Source organism: Podarcis muralis, chromosome 5 (genome assembly GCF_964188315.1).
Source record: "Podarcis muralis chromosome 5, rPodMur119.hap1.1, whole genome shotgun sequence".
In the NCBI taxonomy this organism is placed as follows: domain Eukaryota; kingdom Metazoa; phylum Chordata; class Lepidosauria; order Squamata; family Lacertidae; genus Podarcis; species Podarcis muralis.
The window spans coordinates 64,973,700-64,994,918 of NC_135659.1; the positions used below are offsets into that span (position 1 = coordinate 64,973,700).

The 21,219-nt window shown below is 43.5% G+C and overlaps 1 protein-coding gene across 3 annotated transcripts in view; it reads left to right on the forward strand.

Moving 5' to 3' along the window:
• The window catches only part of RAP1A (RAP1A, member of RAS oncogene family), a 93,188-nt gene that overhangs the window by 42,685 nt on the left and 29,284 nt on the right, over positions 1-21,219 (forward strand). For all 3 annotated transcript variants that reach the window (XM_077929058.1, XM_077929059.1, XM_077929060.1), the window contains exon 2: positions 11,266-11,336. The gene's annotated coding sequence lies outside the window, so the exon portion shown is untranslated. The remainder of the gene's footprint in view (positions 1-11,265; positions 11,337-21,219) is intronic.

Sequence of the window (21,219 nt, forward strand, 5' to 3'; positions counted from 1 at the left end):
GTTTTTAAGAACGAATGGAACTCATTTATAGTATATTTACAAAGTTATTGTAAACAAATTAAGACATTAGCAGGGTTAAAGCAAAAAACGTGCAGTAAGAAAAACAACAACAACATACAGTGGTGCCCTGCAAGACGAATGCCTCGCAAGACGAAAAACTCGCTAGACGAAAGGGTTTTCTGTTTTTTTAGTCGTTCCGCAAGACGAATTTCCCTATGGGCTTGCTTCGCAAGACGAAACGTCTTGCGAGTTCTTGCGAGTTTGTTTCCTTTTTCTTAAAGCCGCTAAGCCGTTAATAGCCGCTAAGCCGCTAATAGCCGCTAAGCCGCTAATAGCCGTGTTTCGCAAGACGAAAAAACCGGAAGACGAAGAGACTCGCGGAACGGATTAATTTCGTCTTGTGAGGCACCACTGTATAAGTAACATAGAGGGTAAATAACAAATTGGTATAATTTGGATATGCAGTAAATTAAAATATAAACAAGGAGCCGCAGAAAGAGAGTGAGGGAAGTCAAAATAAGAGAATGATTGTCTGTGATTTAAATTTATTTTTATTTTATATATTGTAAAATCTTATAAATAAAATTAAAAAATAAAAATAAGAATGCCTTGTCCCATACCACCACCACCCAAACTTCTGAGGAAGGTGGAACTACCAAGAAAGCCCTCTACACATCTTAACTTCTGAGAGGGTCTAGGGCAACCTTTCAGATATTTGGGGCTAAGCCATTTAGGGCTTCACACACTTGCTTGGAAACGAGCTGGCAGCCAATGCAGCTGTTTTGTATATGGTTTATATGAGTTCCATAGGAAACTTCAGCCAGTAATGTGGCTGAGTTTCTGAGTTGTCTTCAAGGGCAGCCCCATGTAGAGCACCTTGCAATAATCTAATCCGGAAGTTACCGGAGCATGGAGTAAGTCATCTCTTTCCAAAAGGGGCTGTAGCTGGCAAACCAGCCCTGGTTGGAAATAGACACTTCTAACCACCCAGGCCACCTGGAATGTTGGAAGTCCAGATAATGCTGTGGTCTCTTAGCTTTGCCACGTTTGCATTGTTTTTGCTAAAAATCACAAGTCGCTTTGAAATGGGGGTGATTCATTGGTAATTTCATTATAGTTTCAACAGCCATGCAATTTGCTGTTTGTTGGGGAATGAGTAGCAGATGCCTTTGGAACGAAGAGTTTCAGTAGTTGCCTTTTCTCTTCTGTTAGCTTTCCCTATGAATGGAACATGGTGTAGTCTCATGGCCATTAAGAGTGTTGATTCCTCACATTTTCTGCCGTGTGTGTGTGTGTGTGTATGTATGTTTTATAAATAGCAAGTCCTGAGTTATATTCTTGCTGAAATCTAAGTGACACTGGACAAGTTTCACTCTAGGGATAGTTGCTACTGAGGTCCCATGTGATATGTGTGTGTGTGTTTGTGTGTGTGTGATTTTCATATAGATGGTTTTTTACTTAATTTTTAGCATATAGTTTCCTTTGGTTCTAAAGCACATTTTTAGGGAAAGGATGAGGCCTACAACAGAAGAGAGTGGAGCTACTACTGCAGGATCAAAAGCCAAAAATTAGCTTTTTCCATAAGTTTTTCTTTAATAAATTACTTCATTTTTGGTATAGTTAATAGTTAAGAAAAAGATCACTTCAGTACAAACAACAATATTCAGTTCAGACATGATGCTAAGCCAGGGATCATGGTTTGTTGCTCATGTTCAAGCTGGGGAGGAGTGCATTGGGAGCCATCTGCACATTTATAGTAAACCATTAACTGTGGCTTACCATAAAGTGTGAATGCAGCTATTCTGTCACTAACCCCCCCGCCCCGCACTTTTTTTGCTATTTGAGTAGAAAGAAGCAGATTCATTATGCTTCATTCTGTCCCCCAGGAAGCTGGAAACAACAGACACCCAATGAAGCACTTGAATCTGCCATGCATGGCTTTTTGATCCCTGAACCTACTTGATCTAAACACTTGAAACACAAAATGAAATAAATGGTGCAAAAATTGATTTCATTGCCAACAAAGAGTTTATGAAAATCTACCAACCTGTTCTTTTTAATTGTGCATGTTTCCCCAAACAGTAACTCTGCCAGCCACAGCTCAGCATGAGCTGCAAGAATTAATTAACAAATGAAAATCCTGGCATTTACCATTATCACTGGCAGAGCTGTTTGTCAGACGTTGCATTCCTTGCAGACCCATCTGATCAGAAACAGCCTTTCTGTACAGGTTCTAGCTGCCTTATTTATTTATCTATTTATTTGTTTTTTAAAAATACACTTAATTCATTTTTGCCTGGGAATCACTTGCATTGAATTCAGTAGGACTAGCTTTGAGTAGAATTAATGAGAACTGCGTTGTTTCTCATCTGAGTAAGATACTGATTGTACATCTGCAAGACAAACTAGAAAGATGGAACTTTTATGCAGCCAAATGCATACAGGTTTTAAACAAAGTTGGAGAATTGGAAAATCCTCCTCCATAGTCTCTGTACAGTGACGCCACTGGGATCTGGGCTTTTGCACACTCAGAACTGTGTGCTGGTGACTACTTGAAGATCACTAGTTGCAGGTAAGAAATCTGTCATTGGTAAATACCTTTCTCTAGCAGCTATCACTGGGTGAAGTCAGAATAGCCTTTTAGCTAGGTCCTGTTCCTGGCAAATTCTGAGTGAAATAATAGTAGTAATAACAGTAAACTTTACCAAGAAGTGGCTTTTGGCCTTTACTTGTATGGCAATATTATTGTGGCATATTGCTAATCCCTCTGTTAAGTGTTAATTTTGTGAACTGACAGTATCTTGCACAGCAAATGCATTTACTCAGCATGCACATCTAGGGTGAAATTAGAGATACACAAAATACACTTGCCCTCCATATGTGGCCCCTGTAATGTCTTTTAAGCAAAATGATGAAGTGACACCTCTGCGCTTTCCCCCCTGCCTCTATAAATGGCACCCCTTGAAATGGACCAAGGAAAGGGACGTTCAGAGTGCAGTCATATATGGAGAGAGAGAGAGAGAGGCTGTGGGAATTTGTGGACAGAGTGCTAAACAAATTGCTTCGAACCCCTCTCAGCCACAAATGTTCAAATGCATAAATGTCTAAGTATTCCCAATGAAAATAATAATTCAAATACCTAACCAAAAGTTGCTTTTGGGGGGGAAGGAGAGAAATTGTTTGTGTAATTGGACCATTTCATCTGTTTGTCCATTTGGGCTATTTCCAACGCCCTAAATAACCTTTTTCAATGGTAGGAATTGTAGATCTACACCCCTCCCCACCCCAAAATATAAATCAAGTACTATCATGACTGCTTTTGCATTCTTTCTTAGGCATATACATACTTAGCAACATTAGGACACCAGATCTCAAATCTATTGCTGTTTGTGAAATGTGAGCCCAGCAAGTTTGAACTTCAGAGCAACTCCAAAGCACACAACATAAAACTGTATCTTATCAATTTGCAACGTCAATAGAGGCTGGGGCTAGATGATTTTGCTCTGTTTCATAACAGTCACGTGTCTTTTGTAATGTCTAATCCCACCCCTTGTCAAGAGATAAAATACAAAACAAATTCTATTGTATTCTATCTTCTTAAAGAAGCACTTTGCTCCTCAGAAGTAATAAGGTGAGAATTACCTTTTATCCTCATCTGTGCATCATTGCATACATTGCAGGCAGTGTTAATTGGGCTGTCATGTCTATCTCTGCATTCTCTCCTCTCCCTAAGGTGGGAGCAACTTTCTGCCAGAATGGGCAGTGACCTGTCTCTGTTCATTCTTATTATTTCCCATTGTTGCATGACACCTGTGGTTCATGGTGGATATTCCTGTAGTGGTGTGGTAGGGTGGACTTCAGCACTTTGCTCTCCATTATGGTGGGCTTTAAATGTGTTTTTTGCTCCGCTGCTTGGGATTTTCTACCTTCACTAGGAAAAGAAGCAAATAGAGTTAAAATGTACCGTATTTTTCGCTCTATAAGACGCACCAGACCACAAGACGCACCTAGTTTTTGGAGGAGGAAAACAAGAAAAAAATATTCTGAATCTCAGAAGCCAGAACAGCAAGAGGGATCGCTGCACAGTGAAAGCAGCAATCCCTCTTGCTGTTCTGGCTTCTGGGATAGCTGCGCAGCCTGCATTCACTCCATAAGATGCACACACATTTCCCCTTACTTTTTAGGAGGGAAAAGGTGAGTCTTATAGAGCAAAAAATGTGGTAAATGTAAAGCATAGTTACACTTGCCCAGTAAAGTGTATATGTATAGTCCTTTATGTAAACGGTTTGCAAACTAACCTTGTGATATCTCTCTGTCTATCTCCATCATTGCGAACTTGGTCTTTGAATCATGCTAAAGCAGAACCAAGGCATATTAAAGGAGCAAGCACAACTAGGGGAGGCTTAAAGAAGTGCAACATCTGATAGAAGGGAAAACATGATGATTCTACTCTAGAAGGGCAGATGATTGTAAAGAAAGAGAGCTGTCTGACTGCTGGGGTAAACGTACATATTAAAAGAGGCAGAGAACGGATGCATCCTCCTCTTTGGGCCCAGAATAACTGAATAGCAGAGGAGGAGCCGGCAATCCATTTAGGCTTTAATCTTGCAATGATGCGTGGGAAGAGAGAATAGTTGCTGTTTCCCTCTTTAAAATACATGTGGGGGCCTGATTCTTCTTCCCTTTGTCACTCGCATGTGTCTTAAAGGAGAAAGCTGATGCACTATACTTTTATTTTGGAATGGAATTCGCAGGGAGATGTTGCCCTGTAAGACAGTACTAACACTTACCCCATAATCTAAATTTATTTCTGTTACTCTGAGCTTGGTAAAATGGCCAGAAAATGATAGTGAAAGGAAAATAACACCTGCAGATCTTTTAAGCAAATGGATTGAATAACTTCACACTGGCAGCGAAACGTTTAGAATCCCGCTTGAAGGATGATCTGTGAATTGGTGCCTTGGTAGAGTGAAATCTGGATATTTCTACCTTGATAGGAATGCCTGAAAATGAAATTAAATGAAAAATACTGCTTAATGCCAAGATGGCATCTGAGTGATGAATAAAACATAAAAAACCAATTATTACAATGCACAACAAAACAATCCCATTGAAACATTAAAATATAGACGTCCATGATTAAAATATGCAGTAAAATGATCTCTTTAAACAGCCCAACAATAAAATAGTCACTTGAGTCTTGTTAATGGCTGGGGGAACCCAGCCAGATGGGTGGGGTAGAAATAACAAATTATTATTATTATTATTATTATTAGATGGGTGGGGTAGAAATAACAAATTATTATTATTATTATTATTATTATTATTATTATTATTATTATTATTATTACTACTACTACTACTACTATGGCAAATGCCAAGCTACTTTGTTGACACAAGGCAAAACTGGACATAATGGCAGCAGGCCAGTGTTTTCAAATGTGAACCGCATAGACAAATACGGAACTTCTGGTTTTATTCCCCAGTCCTTCCTGCACACCTCCTTACCTCCCCGCAATTCATCTCATCCCTTCCCAAATGTTTTCACCTAGCTAAGGTAGCTTCAGTACATGAGTTCAGCTAAGGAAACATTGCTTTTCGGTGTTTGGGGTGCTGGGGTGACGTTGGTGAGGTTGGTTGCTAGCAAGGAGGATTCTACACTCATCAGCTAGTCTCACACCTTTTGCTGTTAATATTGGACCGCCAGGCCCACTTTTTCTATATTGCTGGGATGGTTCCATGTTTTAGACACATTGAACTGGTGCCGTAGCTTCTAGTTTGGCCTTCAAAGCACTAGGCCTGCCATCTGTTAAACCAGGTATGGAGAACTTGTGAATTTCCACGTGTTGTTGGACCACAGCTCTCATCATCCTTGACCATCCTGGCAGGAGGTAGCAGGAGGCCAGTAATAACTGGAGCCCCAAAGGCCCCCCCCATCCCTGCATTAGACAGTTTGGATTGTCACATGAGACTTCGGTGCACAGTAAGGCTGTGCTGTGTAAAAGAGTTTCAATTGTTAATTCGACAGGACTATGCTATGTTCTCTGAACTGCTGAGGAAAACACTGGTAGAAACTGAATTTTTTTCCTTTTTGTTATCTTTTTTGCAAGCTTATTTGCCCTATTGTTTTGCTGCCTAAAATCACTTTGCTAAACCCCCAAACACTTAATTTTAATATAAATGTACTTTTTATTGCATCCAGTACAGTGGTACCCCGCAAGACGAACGCCTCGCAAGACGGAAAACCCGCTAGACGAAATGTTTTTCCGTTTTGGAGACGCTTCGCAAAACGAATTTCCCTATGGGCTTCCTTCGCAAGACGAAAGCCCATAGGGAAATCTCCGGGACAGGGCGTCTTGCCCACTGTCATCGGACCTCCTCCCGCCGCCAGGCTTCGCAAGGCTGCTCTGAAGCTTGGCGGGGGCGGAGAGGTTTTTTAAAAACCCCGGGACAGCGGAGGACTTCTCCTTTGTCCCGAGGTTTTTTAAAATGCTGGCGGGCGGCAGCGAAGGCTTCGCTGCCGCCCGCCAGCATTTTAAATTCGCCCCGGACAGCGGAGAAGTCCCCCGCTGTCCCGAGGTTTTTTAAAACGCTGGCGTCTTCCCCTTTCTCCCCGGACCTCTTTTGAAGCAAGGGGCGGCAACGCGGAGAAGCGATCTTCTCCCCGTTGCCGCCCCTTGCTTCAAAAGAGGGGACAGAGGGAAAGGCGCGCGCCTTCCTCTCTCTCCCCCCGGACCCCTTTTGAAGCAAGGGGCGGCAAAGGGGAGAAGCGATCTTCTCCCCGTTGCCGCCCCTTGCTTCAAAAGAGGGGACAGAGGGAAAGGCGCGCGCCTTCCTCTCTCTCCCCCCGGACCCCTTTTGAAGCAAGGGGCGGCAAAGGGGAGAAGCGATCTTCTCCCCTCCGCCCCTTGCTTCAAAAGAGGGGAAGGCTGGCGGGGGGCGAAAATCTTTGTCCCCCCTGGCTGCCTTCCCGGGAGGGCTTTTAAATCGCCCCGGACAGCGGAGAAGTCCTCCGCTGTCCGGGGCGATTTTAAAATGCTGCCGTGGGGGGGGGGAGCAAAGACTTTCGCCCCCCCCCAGCCTTCTGAAGGCTGGCGGGGGGCGAAAATCTTTGTCCCCCCTGCCTGCCTGCCTTTAAAAGCCATCCCGGGGCTTTTAAAGAGAAACGCGCTGCGTTTCTCCGCTCTCCCGGGAGGGCTTTTAAAGGCAGGCAGGCAGGGGGGACAAAGATTTTCGCCCCCCGCCAGCCTTCAGAAGAGGTCCTGGACCTCTTCTGAAGGCTGGCGGGGGGCGAAAATCTTTGTCCCCCCTGGCTGCCTTCCCGGGAGGGCTTTTAAATCGCCCCGGACAGCGATGCCTTGGGGGATGCCTTGACAAAATGCTGCCTTGGGGGGGGGGGAGCAAAGACTTTCGCCCCCCCAGCCTTCAGAAGAGGTCGGGGGACAGATTGTCCCCGGACCTGGTCTGAAGTCGGTTTCCATAGGAACGCATTAATTGATTTTCAATGCATTCCTATGGGAAACCGTGCATCGCAAGACGAAAAACTCGCAAGAAGAAAAAACTTGCGGAACGAATTAATTTCGTCTTGCGAGGCACCACTGTACTGTAAGAGAGAGGGGACACTAGGCCTTGCAGCCTTCAAAAGTTTTGTAGAGCTGTTTATCCATCAGCTCCCACACTTTGTAAAGAGGTTCAAAATATTTCCTACCAAATTTTGAGAGCTACATAGAGCAGGTAAAATGCAGGCAAAATGTTTTCATATATCGTCTCTTCTACCTGACTTACTATGGCTTCGAGCACCTGAATCACCCTTTTCAAATTTTGCAGGAATCTGAGCTGCCTTTCTCTCACACTTTATAAACAACCAAAATAGCAAACCCAAGGAAAGCCTTGAAATAAATATGTCAAGATTCCTGAAGGAAAAAGAGACTTTTCAATACCATTACAGTGGTACCTTGGTGTAAGAACAGCTTAGTTTATGAACAACTTGGATTAAGAACGCTGCAAACCGGGAAGTAGGTGTTTTGGTTTGTGAACTTTGCCTTGGAATAAGAACATGTTCCGCTTCCTGTTGAGTGTGTTCCATTTGTAAATTGAGTCCCCTGCTGCTATGGGAAAGCACGCCTTGGTTTAAGGACGCTTTGGTTTAAGAATGGACTTTTGGAACAGATTAAGTTTGTAAACCAAGATACCACTGTAGTCTGTTTTTCTACTACATTTTGTATATCACCCGTCCTCCAAAGAATTCATGGCATACAAATTTCCCCACTTTCTCCAGTATATTCTCCTAACTACAGCCCTCTGAAATAGGTTGGGCTGAGGGATGGAGCCTGGCCCAAAGTCACCCATTGAGCTTTGTGGATGAATGAGGATTTGAATCTTGGTCTTCCAGGTCTTAGTCTGACACTTGAACCACACTGGCTGTCTAGTTGACATTATTAGACCTTCAAATGAGGGTTTCTCCACTAATGACCTCGGTGTACATTATAGTTGTAATAGTACATAATAGTTTTAGCTTATGTTTAATGTAGTGGCAAACCTTGGTCTACCCAGGATTTTTACAGTCAAGGCACCGCTGTTCCCAAGCTGTTTCTTTCAGTGGGACGTGCATATTTTAGGCCATTGGCTTACAGCCTGAGTACATGGAATGATGCTTATGTGTAGCTCTTGGCCATGCCTTGTATACTTGGAATTTAATTCTATTTCAAAAATAGAAAACATACCAAAGAAGGATCCTTTTTAAGTACATTGATTTGTTGGATGTGGTGAGATAGTGTGTCTTATTGCTAAGTACCGATTCCCCTTTCTTCTGCGTACATAGTAGTCTCTGCACAAGAGTAACTTGGTTTCTGATGGTAGGGTGTGTGTGTGTGTGTGTGTGTGTGTGTGTGTGAAGGATGGACTCCCTTAGAGTCAAACAAGCTTGATGGAATTTGTTGCAAAATGCAATACAAAGCATAGCTGCTGCTGCTTCTTCTTCCCCCTTCCCCAAAGGAGCTCTTCTAGACTGTATCCTTAGGTAACCGAGGAGCCCATTGGCACTGTGAAATGCAATTATTCTGTGCCTTACATTTTTGCTAGTGACAAACATTTGCTGCTTATCTGAGCAGAATGAATGGCACCAGGCTGACCTGCACACTGGAATTGCTAGCAAGGTGAAGTCAGCAAATTTTGAGGCAAGGCTGTTATGCTTTACCAAAGGTGACAAAGCCCTTCCTTCTTCTCACAAGTAATAGCAGAGAGGGAGACATGGAAAACAGGACAGGGAGTGATAATCAAACCTGCCCCCCGTGCTTACTGTAATACTCCATATGACTGATTATCCAAACACCGTCTGTTTCATCTCTTGTCACCTTCTCTTGTTCTGTGGCCATGCCATATTTGTATGGCACCCCACACACTGTTAAGTGTTTCACAGCTAACACTGAGCAGATAGAACAGGGACATGGTCTTTGTGCTTATATATTCAGGTAACCTTTAGGGCCTGGCCTGCTTTTGGAAGTGCCACATTCAACTCCAGAAATTGCCCAGAGAAGGAATTGTTGTATTTTCAATAGAACACGTTCTGGTGAGTGGTCTGTAGTCCTTCCTGTTTTGCCCAGGACAAAGCCAGCTGGCCTGTGGCTGCCTGAGACAAAAGCCCACTTGGGATGATCTCTCTCTTCCCCAACCTTGTCCCTGAAAGACTCCCTTGGGCCTGAAGCCAGGCCCTTCACAGTCCCTCTAATGGGCTGTCATCTCTCAATGGAGACATTCTGTGCTGGCTTTCAGGCTGTGTGTAAAACCTACTAATTTTAGCTCATAAGCGCTTCAGTGATCTCGTGGACTAAGAAAGAATGCTAAAACACTAGTTACCTCTTTGTCTCTGCGCAGGAGAATACGATCCGTTGCTTTTAAAATGGGAGGTGGTTTTTGAAGCAAGCAAATAATTAGCCAATTGTCTGGAGAGAAATCTTTCTCGCAAGACTTCACTTATAATGCACAGACTACAATAAAGATATATTTTGCAACTGAGATAACTGTTGAAGAAAGCTGGAAGCAAAGGCTATAGACCAAGAAAAAAGAACGTGGCAATAAATGACACAGCTGTGTCCCCTTTGACTCCAAAAAGACTTTTAAACATTAGTGAAGCTATTTAAGTATTAGTGAAACTGTGGGACGGTACTGCATGAACCACACTGATGTAATTCTAAGCATCACAAGGGAATTTGTATAAAAGTGACTGCTTGGTACCTTATGTCCCCTCAACAGAAATAACTACGTAGTATATCCTTTGTGTAAGCAGGGTATTCCATGTAAAGGCATGTGACTGCAAGCTTGTACAGTACTGTAGCTTTGCTTTAATGAGAAGTTGCATTGAGCTGTTGTAGAGCCTCAGGAAATTTTTCTTTTGTATGAGTCCTCTATTGGCTTTTTCTTTAGGTTGTGTGTGTTAATAGCTAGTTTTTCTAGGGGAGGGGGGAGCAAACTAGTGATTGAGTGTCATAATATTTTCTATAGCCCTTGTGGGTCCCCACAAAGCAACAGTAGATAACGTAAAAGTACAAATGCTTCAAAAATGCTTAGGGAATTAATAGAAAATTCATCAAACTGCTCATGCAAAAGTTCTCTTTTCTAGTACTAGCCATTCAGTTTAGCACGGCAGTTTTTAGACAATGCTGGGTTGTTCAGCAGTTAGCATAATATAATGTAAGAATGTACAGTGGGAGGCTCCTATGGTTAGCATTAAATTGTTTAAGCTAACTATGCCATTATTTTGCTTCATGAACTTAGGAAGTGTGATGTGTTTGTGAGGAGAAAACTAGACTTGGGCGTTGGGTACCACAATTTTATAGGCTGGAGAATGTTGAGCCTGCAAATATTCTGATGATCGTAGTTCATGTTCAGGGCACACAGAGGCATTTTGTCACGAAATTATATAGTGGTATTGCCCTTTTGAATCTTGTCGATTCAGTTTGTATTACTTCAGACTTTTGTAAACTTTTGTTTGCTGGGTTTTATAAGGTCACACAAATGCGAGATTCCAAAATTTACATTCACTTGAAATGTTCCAGATAGCCTGACTTGTTAATAGATGAATTCATCTCTCTGAAATCATGTGCACTGGGAAGCATTACTTCATTGAATGGGGAGAAGAGAGAAGTGTCTTTAAAGTCTGTTGAGTAAGGCTTGGCAGACAAACCCTGTAAAATAAGAATTGGTCTTGCTTATTCTGTTTTTAAATTGGTTAAAAGTAATTAACTGCAGTTTTCTTTTCTTTTTTAGTCCCTTGGAGGGAGATTGGGAAGACCTCTAGCAGGTGCTGTCAATACTGATGAGAGATCTTATATGCCAAGGTATGAAATGTTTTGTTTAATAATAATAATAATAATAATAATAATAATAATAATAATAATAATAACATCTACATTAGTACATCTGTTCTGACTGGAGGTGTCTTGAATTGAACCTGTGACTTCTGCATGCAGGGCATGGTCTCTGTCTTTGAACTGTGAAACCTCTCAAATTATGACATTGCATGCGTTGAGGAAGCAAGAGAGAGCCCCATGCATTTCAAAATTCCTATTCTCTCCACCCCCTGCAATGTGTTTTTAAACAATGTGCTTTCTGCCATTGTCAAAAGTTAACACAAACTATCCTTCCACAAAAGCATTACTACAACATCCCGTTCTTTGCTTAGGTTGTTGCTATGCCTCAAGGTTTTCAATATTTTGACATCCTCCTGTTCAAATGTGGGTGGGCGGAATGGATATTTCCTGATGTTTGAACACATCAACTTGCATCCTCTGCATATTTGGATGCACTTTTGCATCTAACACAGCTTATTCCTAAGTTAACAGTGAGTGAAAGGTCAAGAATATGGGCACAGGCAAATCAAATTGCCTTTACGCACTTCATACTACATTATGCATGTACCCAAGTATGAGGATGACAGGGGAAAGAATTTCAGGGTGTCCCTTGGGGTGTCCAGTGGCACGGAGGTGGGATTTTCTTTTGACAGTCTGCCAGGCCACTCCACTGGGTCCAGACTGGCATTCCCCAACCCTCTGGGCCAATCCCACGGATTCCTCAAGTTCCCTGCCCTTGTCCAGTCCCTCTGACCAGTCCCACCAAGATGTATCCACAGGAGTCATGACACTTACAACAAGGGTGAGTAGTCTTCAGGCTTGTTGAATCGTGTGTGTGTGTGTGTTTTATTAGAACCCCAAGATTTACTAGCCAGGTACAAAAGACACACGTTAAAAAATAATGAGCAGGGAAATTCTGAGTGCTTTCTGAGCCTAGGAATTTCATTTTTTGTACCAGAACTGAACTGAGTTCACTATCCTTTCAAAAAAATAGCCCACTTCTAAAAATTAAATAAAATTAAATTTCAACCTCCTAATTTAAGTGGAAAAAGTTTACTTTGTGATAGTTATCGTTAAGCAGCTGGAAGTTCAAAACCCTGGCAGGATCTACTGCAGACCACCTAAAGCTCTACCAATGCATCCCTGTCTTACTCCTTTAGCCTTTCTTGGATGCACCATTTATTATATCACTTTAAAGACTTCTCTGCAAACACTGCAGAAAATCACTGCCCCATTTTGTGCCTGTTGAACTGAGAGTTGAAAGTGGACTGTAGAAGGCACTTCTACATGGGTCAGGCAGAATTTGAACCCAGGTCTCCCAGATCAGTTAAACAATATTTTTTCTGGACCATCGTGGCTCTTGCTAACTAGTCCATTACTGAAGTTTGAGTGCTAGCTCTTTCAGCACATCCACCCATCTTTTTCTGCATATATTTATTTAATATAAAACAAGTATCACTGACCTACAGTGGTACCTCGCAAGACGAATGCCTTGCAAGACAAAAAACCCGCAAGACGAAAGGGTTTTTTGTTTTTTGAGCTGCTTCGCAAGACGATTTTCCCTATGGGCTTGCTTCACAAGACGGAAACGTCTTGCAAGTTTGTTTCCTTTTTCTTAACACCGTTAATACAGTTGCGACTTGACTTCGAGGCTACAGTTGTGGTAGCCTTTTTTGAGGTTTTTAAAGACTTTGGTGATTTTTGAAGCTTTTCCAAAACTTTCCCGACACCGTGCTTCACAAGACGAAAAAAATCGCAAGACGTCAAAACTCGCGGAACGAATTAATTTCGTCTTGCGAGGCACCACTGTATATCCCAAGGCTGGCAATTGACTGAGTGCTCTGAGGATGTTTGGAGTTATTCAACTACTACATAATTATCGTATTTTTCGCCCTATAGGACGCACTGGCCCATAGGACGCACCTAGATTTGGGGGGGGGAGGAATTAAAGGGGAAAAAATTTATTTCCCCCTTCCAGGCGCGGGGCTGGGGCGGGGGAAGCGCGGGCTTCCCCCGACGCCAGCCCCCAGAACAGGACCCAGAGCGATGCCGAAGCTGCGTGCAGCTTTGGCATCGCTCTGGGAGCTTGTGGGGCTGGAGAAGGGGGAAGCCTGAGCTTCCCCCTCCCCCAGCCCCCAGAACGGGACCCAGAGCCATGCCAAAGCTGCGTGCAGCTTTGGCATCGCTCTGGGAGCTTGCGGGGCTGGAGGAGGGGAAAGCCCCCCGCCAGCCTTCTAACCAAGTCGGGGGACAGCGGGAAAGGCGCGCTGCACCACCCACTGTCCCCTGAGTTTGCGGGGCTGGCGACGGGGAGGAGCAGGCTTCTCCCCCCCCCCCCGCCAGCCTTCTAACCAAGTCGGGGGACAGCGGGAAAGGCGCGCTGCGCCTCCCGCTGTCCTCTGAGTTTGTGGGGCTGGCGGTGCGGCTCTCCTGAAGCCTGGAGAGCGAGCGGAGTTGGTGCGCACTGACCCCTCTCGCTCTCCAGGCTTCAGCGAAAGCCTGCATTCGCCCCATAGGACGCACACACATTTCCTCTTCATTTTTGGAGGGGAAAAAGTGCGTCCTATAGGGCGAAAAATACGGTATAATGTACAGGGTCCATAATACAATGCATTTTGGTTTGGCCAGGTTTTTCCGGCTTAAATATTCGTGGCGGGTCTTTGCATTTACAGAAAGTGTTCTGAATTCACCTATCAGGATTAAATTCATCTGTTCATCTGTCAGTAAGCAACATGTAGTTCCTCAATAGTGTGTGTCACATTTAATCTAAGCAATAAATAAACTTGCATCCTCACCTCTAACTCATGATAGTTTTATGAGCTGTGCAATCCATCTAAAATGAGGTTGTTTAAAACTGGCATAGAGTATGGCCCAGGTATCTGCTGACTAACTAATAAGAGGCATGATGTAACCAGCAAGAGATAAAAGTCTTATATCAAATGAGAGACCTAGCTCCTGTATTTTCTACAATATGAATGAGCAAATTTTACTGCCTGACCTGTGACTACTCCTAGGTTGATATGGTTATCCCTGGCTCCTGGTTTGTTACGCAAATCATATAACATTTCAAATGATAGTCCGGGAAGAACACCATGGCTAGGTTTGGATGAACATATATTGGCTTCTTAAGCTGGTGTCTGTGTGCATGCACCCTTCCCTTCCCATTGTGCTGCAGTTAATTCCAGACATTTTCAGTTAACCATAGTTTCCCACCACAATCACAAAACTAGGGTTACAAGGTTTGGAACAAGCTAGGATCTTAATCAACTTCAAACTGTTTAATGTCCTATCTATTTCTGAACCTGTTAACCATAGTTCCCTGGTGCAGACATAATGGGAAGCTGTGGTTAATTAATTGCTATGCTTAACTGAAGACTTCCCAGCTTATTGCAGCCCCCAAATAAGCGAAGGGGTGACATAGGGTGAGAGGCTTACACACATCTTAGCTTATTAAGCTGAGACATGAGAATCTGGATACAGTCTGCAAGGATCCATTTAGATAACATACCAAGCCATGGTTTGTGCCAAGCATGGCTTGAGCTTCCAAAATATGCAAGTGCAAACAGTGCTTCTCTGCTTTCTTTTTCCATCAGCTCAGCACTTCAGTCTCTAGGTGCAGTAATTCATTAAGGAGGAGGAACAATCATAACTGCAGTTTGTCAATTTAGATATGATGTTATACCATGGTTAGCACAAAATATGGTTCCTAATTCTAGCTCGCTGGTTCATTTTATACTATAGTTTGTCAGTTTTAAGCGTCACACCACCAAACTATTGCTAAGTATTCTTAACCATGAAGCCTATGGCAGTAGTCTTGAGCCTATGGCCGTAGTCTTTAGGGCAGGGGGCGGCAAGCTATGGTCCATGGGCCAGATCCAGCCCTCAGGATCTGGTCCGTGGATGGTCCATGGATTGTGTGGATTCTGTTCGTTGATTTTTTTCCTGCACCATTTTTGGGGGATGCCATTTCCCCCCCTCTCCCTCTCACACACTGCAGTGCCTCCTCCCTCCCTCCTCCCTGGCTTCTCCCCGCCCTTTGTAGAGGAGGAAGGGGGCTGGGCTGAGCTGGCTGAGTACCACTTTGGGCAGCGCCTCTCCAGAGCCAGCCAGCCCTTTGGGGCAGCTCGTCTCGCCATTGCTGCCGCCGCCAGCCTCTGCCACTCGCAAGAGCAGGCACAGGAGCCGCAGTTGGCAGAGTGCAGTGCAACGCCTTGCCAAAAGGGCTGGTTGGGTCCGGAGAGACACTGCACTGTGCTCTGCCAGCCGCGGCTCCTGTGCCTGCCCTTGCAAGCGGCAGAGGCTGGCGGCGGCAGAGGGATGAGCGGCCTGAAAGCAAGGGCAAGCACAGGAGCCGTGGTTGGCAGAGCGCAGCGCCTCTCTGGAGCCAGCCCGCACTTGCGCGGGCAGCACCATAGGTAGGCAGGGGGAGGAGAGGGGGGGGAGAGAGAAGTCCCCTCCGCCACGTGCATGCATGCAGTCCGGCCCACCACAAGGTCTGGGGGACAGTGAACTGGCCCCCTCCCAAAAAAGTATGCTGACCCCTGCTATAGGGTGTGGGTATGGTTGTGTGTGTCTGTCCACATCCTATATTTCAGAGTCCATATTCTGAATAAATGGGTACTGCTTTATGTATCTCATATACAGTTAATCCTAAATCAGAGTAATATATTGTTCTGGGTGAAAGAAGGCCCCAGACAGATGTGCAAAAATTAAGGCAGCCATGATTACCTGAAAGGGATAGGGTCACAGCTTAATATAGATTTCATTATTTGACTGCATTGGTTTTTTTAAAAGTTGACTGTAGAAAAGTGTGTGAATAAATTGAACCTTATTTTCTATTTTTCTTTAAATTTTTAGCTTCTCTTAAAGCTTGAACATAAAGCTTCCTTTCTGGTGTTACCGATTTCGGTACTTTCCAAAATTGCAACTTCCCCTCTTCTCAGTACAAAACAGCAGTCTTGTAAAATGAAGAAAGTGGATTTTGCTACTTAGGGAAGTTTTCAAGTAGAAGACAAGATGCAAATAATGATGACTGAAGTGCTTTGCCACCTTTAGTGTGCAAATACGGTTGCTTATTTGTGTACATCCAGGGCAGCTGTAGAGGAAAAGGCACTGAATACTAACTGTGAGAGTTTTGATTGTTGTAAAGTTATAGGCATCTCTTGCTTCTAAACTAATGGTCACCAGGGATGTCGCAGCAAGAGACACCAGTGATTCTCCACTCTTCACCAGTCTGACTCATCTCTGCCTCTTGACTCCCTCCTTCCATGCTTCAGCTTTTACCTCTGATTCTGGATTTCTGTCTGCCACAGACACTCCCAGCTTACAAGGCCCTGTTACCCCTTCAGCTTCTCCTTCTCAGTCTTTCCCCTCTTCTCCCTGTGACTACTGATTGTTGTCCCACCGCCACACCCTGAACTCTGAGCCTTCTTCCGTTGGTGGTTCCTCAGCGGATTCCAGCCACCATTCCTCTGCATCCAACCAGTCTATGACAATAGGATTGCAGTCTCAGATTTAATGCCTGTCATGTGATACCAGCATGAAACCTAGAATTTTTTACTCTATAAAGTGGGAGACATTTTTGAGATGCTCAGCATGTTGTCTAGAATTGTATTCTGCCCCATAAGTGAGAGAGCCTAGTTGTTCTGCCTTAAGCTTTTATTGATCACTGCAGATTGGTCTATCATTTCCCATAACTTTTATCTTCCGCACTTAATGTGTTACGCTGGACTCTGGCGTGTGTAGCGAATTGTAACACACTTCCCGCAGCCCCCCAGTCAAATCCTTACTTGAGAAACTAGATAGGCACAAACTGTGTGCAGCTACACACAACTCCTGTGCTACCGCATCACATCTCCATCTGTGGAAGTGGGTCAAGCAAACCAGAAAGTTGCAGTCAACCATAGCTTCCTGGAAACTTTGATTAGCAGCTTCCAAACTGGCCAGGGTTTGAAAGAAAGCTTTCAATCCTGGGTTAAATTTGGTTTGCCAAATGTTCCATGCCAATGCTTGGAAGCCATTAGCAATAGTTTCCAGTTTGCACATGACAGGAAGCTATGGCTAACTCTGGCTTTCTGGTTTGTTTCCCTGCTTGTGCATGCGGAAGAATGCAAGCAGCAGCAATGGGGCTGTATACAGGTGCATGCAGTCCATGCATATCCAAGTTTATTAAGTCAGGATCTGACTGTGCAAACATGGCCAGGGTATTGAATGCATTGTCATACTAAAGTACAAATGATAAACCTGTGACCCTCTTGATATTGTTGGACTTCTACTCTTGCCAGCATGGACAATGATCAGTGATGATGGCGGCTGGAGTTCAACAACAAATGTAGGGTTACAGGTTCCCCACCCTTGCTGTAGAGTCTTGGTTCATTTACAACGGAAGAGGAATCTCTTAATATGTTGCAAACAAATTGATCAGTATTTTTGTTAGTCTTTAAGATACCACAAGACTTCTCCTACAGACTACCTTGACTACCCCTCAGGACATTTTCATGCCATAGTTTTCTACTCTGTAAACACTTGTAACTTTCAAGTTCTTTAGGGCTTCGCAACTGAAAAAGCACTTTGCTGTTTTGGTGTCCCTCCTTAGCAATTTTTTTCCTCCCTCCGAATTGCCAAGCCCTTTGACCCTTTGTCCACATAACTCTAATATTTCCTGTTTAGATAGTGTTATGTAGTTATACTGATTTATGGGAACTACTCTGAGCCCTCTGAGATATAATGAGGTGCAGATCCTGTATTGCAGCTTTTCCCAAAAGTGTACATTCAAGTATTCTGCTGCTATTGGGAAAGGAGGGACATTGGATAAAGAGAAAGCTATGCTTTGCTACCCTCCCTGAAAAGTCCCACAGGCAAGGGCCTGAAAGGTTTCTCTGACATACATGATGGAAATTGTTTGATGAATAGGCCTTAAATATTGGAGCTTTGTCCCATATACAAACCCTATGCTAATGTGGTCCAGCTAGACCTGGGAAGCATTTGCAGTTGGGTGGCTGGAGACTCTCCTGAGAGTAAACAAGAGAAGCGGCAGCCAGCGTTGTGGGACTCAGAAAAACCTTCTAAAACCAGTGGGATGATGCTGTGGAGTGCCTTGGCCTGGCCTCTGGCAGTTCTGCCTGAATACTGTGGATATGCTTGAGCATTCTGCACCTGCTCTTGTAATGATGTTTGTCATTCCTGCCAAAAGCTTTATGGCAATTACCTAATTAAACTCCCCAACATCCCTGCGAGGAAATGAGGCCAGGTGCTGGCATTTTACACATGGGGAGAATTAAGCTGAGAGCTGTGAGTGCGCAAGAAGTGCTCAGCTCCCAAGCTGGTTGGTTTAGTATGGTGTCCGTGTCGTCTGCAGGAAGCTGCTTACGTAATACTGTGTGAAGGTCATATCTTCATAGCATGTTTCTTTCCTATTTCTCCTGAAATGAAAAGCTTGTACAACCAATAGTGCCTGTTCAGTTTTTTTCAAAAAACTTTACTAGAGCTCCTATGCTGCATCATAATTGGCTTTTGAAATGCTCCCTGCTTTCAAGATCAGTTTTTTTGGGGTGGTGCAACATGGTAGAGTGCTGGAGGCGGGGGACTTCTAACTGAGAAACACTCAAGGCAAAAACCTCTGGGTACACAGAACTAGTTTCAGACTTGTTTGGGCCCTGTCCTCCGTCTTGCCCTCTAGTTAGCCTTTGGCAATCTAATGTTTGGGAGCTCTTCTCATTCCTATTTAGTAAATTGCTGTTGGCTCCTCTGATTTCTGCAGATGTGTTTTGTCACATAGATTTTTCCAGCAAAGCTTGCATCAACAAGCAAATGTGAGCAAATGTGAGCAAATGTGGCAGTTTGTTGAAAAGAAAAGAAAAATGGCTAGGCTAGTATAGCAGTAAAAGTCACCCATAAATAGTAGCATAATTCTTTTCAATAAATATCTGCTTGGGTATTTGTCTCATTTAAAAAAGTGTATCTGAAGAAGTGTGCATGCACACGAAAGCTCATACCAAGAACTAACTTAGTTGGTCTTTAAGGTGCTACTGGAAGGAATTTTTTTTTGTTTTAAAAAAGCAAAAAACCAAGGATCAGACTGAATTAATAGATGCGTGACACAATTTCACCTTAGTATATTGCTGGTCCGGAGTGGGCCCTCCCCAATTTCCCGTCCCCCAATACTATATCTTGTACACCAGAGTGTCAAACTAGACAGACAGCTATTCAGAAGATTCCTTTGCAACCCATTCTTTCAAGAAAAACCAATGTGGTCATTGTTCAGAACTTCAGCACTCTTTCCATAGCTGCCAGCCAGCAGAGTAATTGGCAGAACAGTTGACTCAAATGCCTGCACAAGAAGAGAATTGTTATCCTCCTCCTGACCTACTAACTAAATGACACACATACTAGAACACCAGTGAAACACTTGAGTGATTTCATTTGTGGCCATTATTAGTCTGCACACATCTATAGGAACAACCACAGCAAACTGTTACCAGGAATAGATTGGATTTGACCTCCTAGAATTTGGTAGCTGGGTTGCCTAGTCCAGGCATCAAGCTTTTTGTTTGAAGAAACCCCACTATTGCAACAGCAGCACATGGGTGTAGATTAAGAAAACCAGGAGGAGAAAGCCACCCATTGTCACAAATGTTTCTAGAGACCTTAGAGCATCTGCTCTCACTTGAGGCCAGATTCACCTTCATCATGCATGCTTATTATGGGCTGCTTTGAAGACTACCTGGTGCATGTTAGATACTATGCCTCCATAGTACTTGGTCCTACCTATACCTATGCTGCTAGTTGGATTTTGGTTTTACATTCCTGTTAGATCTTAGTAAAAATGGTTTGATTTGTTGCTTAACTGCAATGTATATGTATTAATACAAGATGTTTTGATTGGCCTCATAATTGTATAACTATTTTGCTCAAAATTTGAAGACGTACCTTTTGATTAGTAAATTACCTTAAAACGTTGCTGTTTTTCTCATGCTTTGGGCATGATTTTCCATGGAAAAGCAGCGTTAAAAAAACCTAATGATTTGTCTTAACTTTCTCTAAAGTGGGATATCAAATCCAAATTCTTCTTCTTCTTCTTCTTCTTCTTCTTCTTCTTCTTCTTCTTCTTCTTCTTCTTCTTCTTCAAGACTCATTTTCCTGCACCCAAGAAAGGCACTAATTATAGTGAAGGGTGTGAAACATACATCTAACATGATAGTAAATGTTGTTTTGAAAGGTTGTGTGTTTTTGACAAAAGAATACCTGTCTATTCTACCACAATTAATGGTGCAGTCATAGAGGGTGAATTTGCACATTTGATAGCTAGAGCTGAGTGCTTCTGAGCATGTGAGGAGCATATTCCCTTTGCAAAGGGGATGTGACTTTGTTTCTCTGGTGACTGGAAGTTGGTGTCCTCTGTCTGCTCTTCATCCTGTTTCCTTGCCTATGGAGATTATGGTCCCACAAGATACCTTGGGAGAAAATCTAGGGTAAGATGGCAGGTAAATTGGTAGAGTGGATGTGGAGCCGTACTAAGGAATTTCTGGTTTGTCTATATGACACCTGGATTAAAGGAAGACTTGCCAAATTTACTTAGCAAAAATGAATTCTGAACCCTCCCGTTCTGAAATTCTTACCAGCTGAGCACTTTGTGTTTCCCATTAGGTGTTTCTGGTGAGTCTCTGCTTCACATTGGGAGGCAGTAAGCAAAGTTAAGCCTGCTGCCCAAGGCTTGTGCTGAGAGTAGGATCACTGTCCAAAACTGGGCAAATGTATTGCAGGGCTTCGCTGCAGACAGTGGCAGGCTCTGGGTGGTAAGCTGGAAACATAAAAGTATGCTGTGCAATGCCCAGTGAAGCATGCCTCACACCATTGTACCAACATATCCATT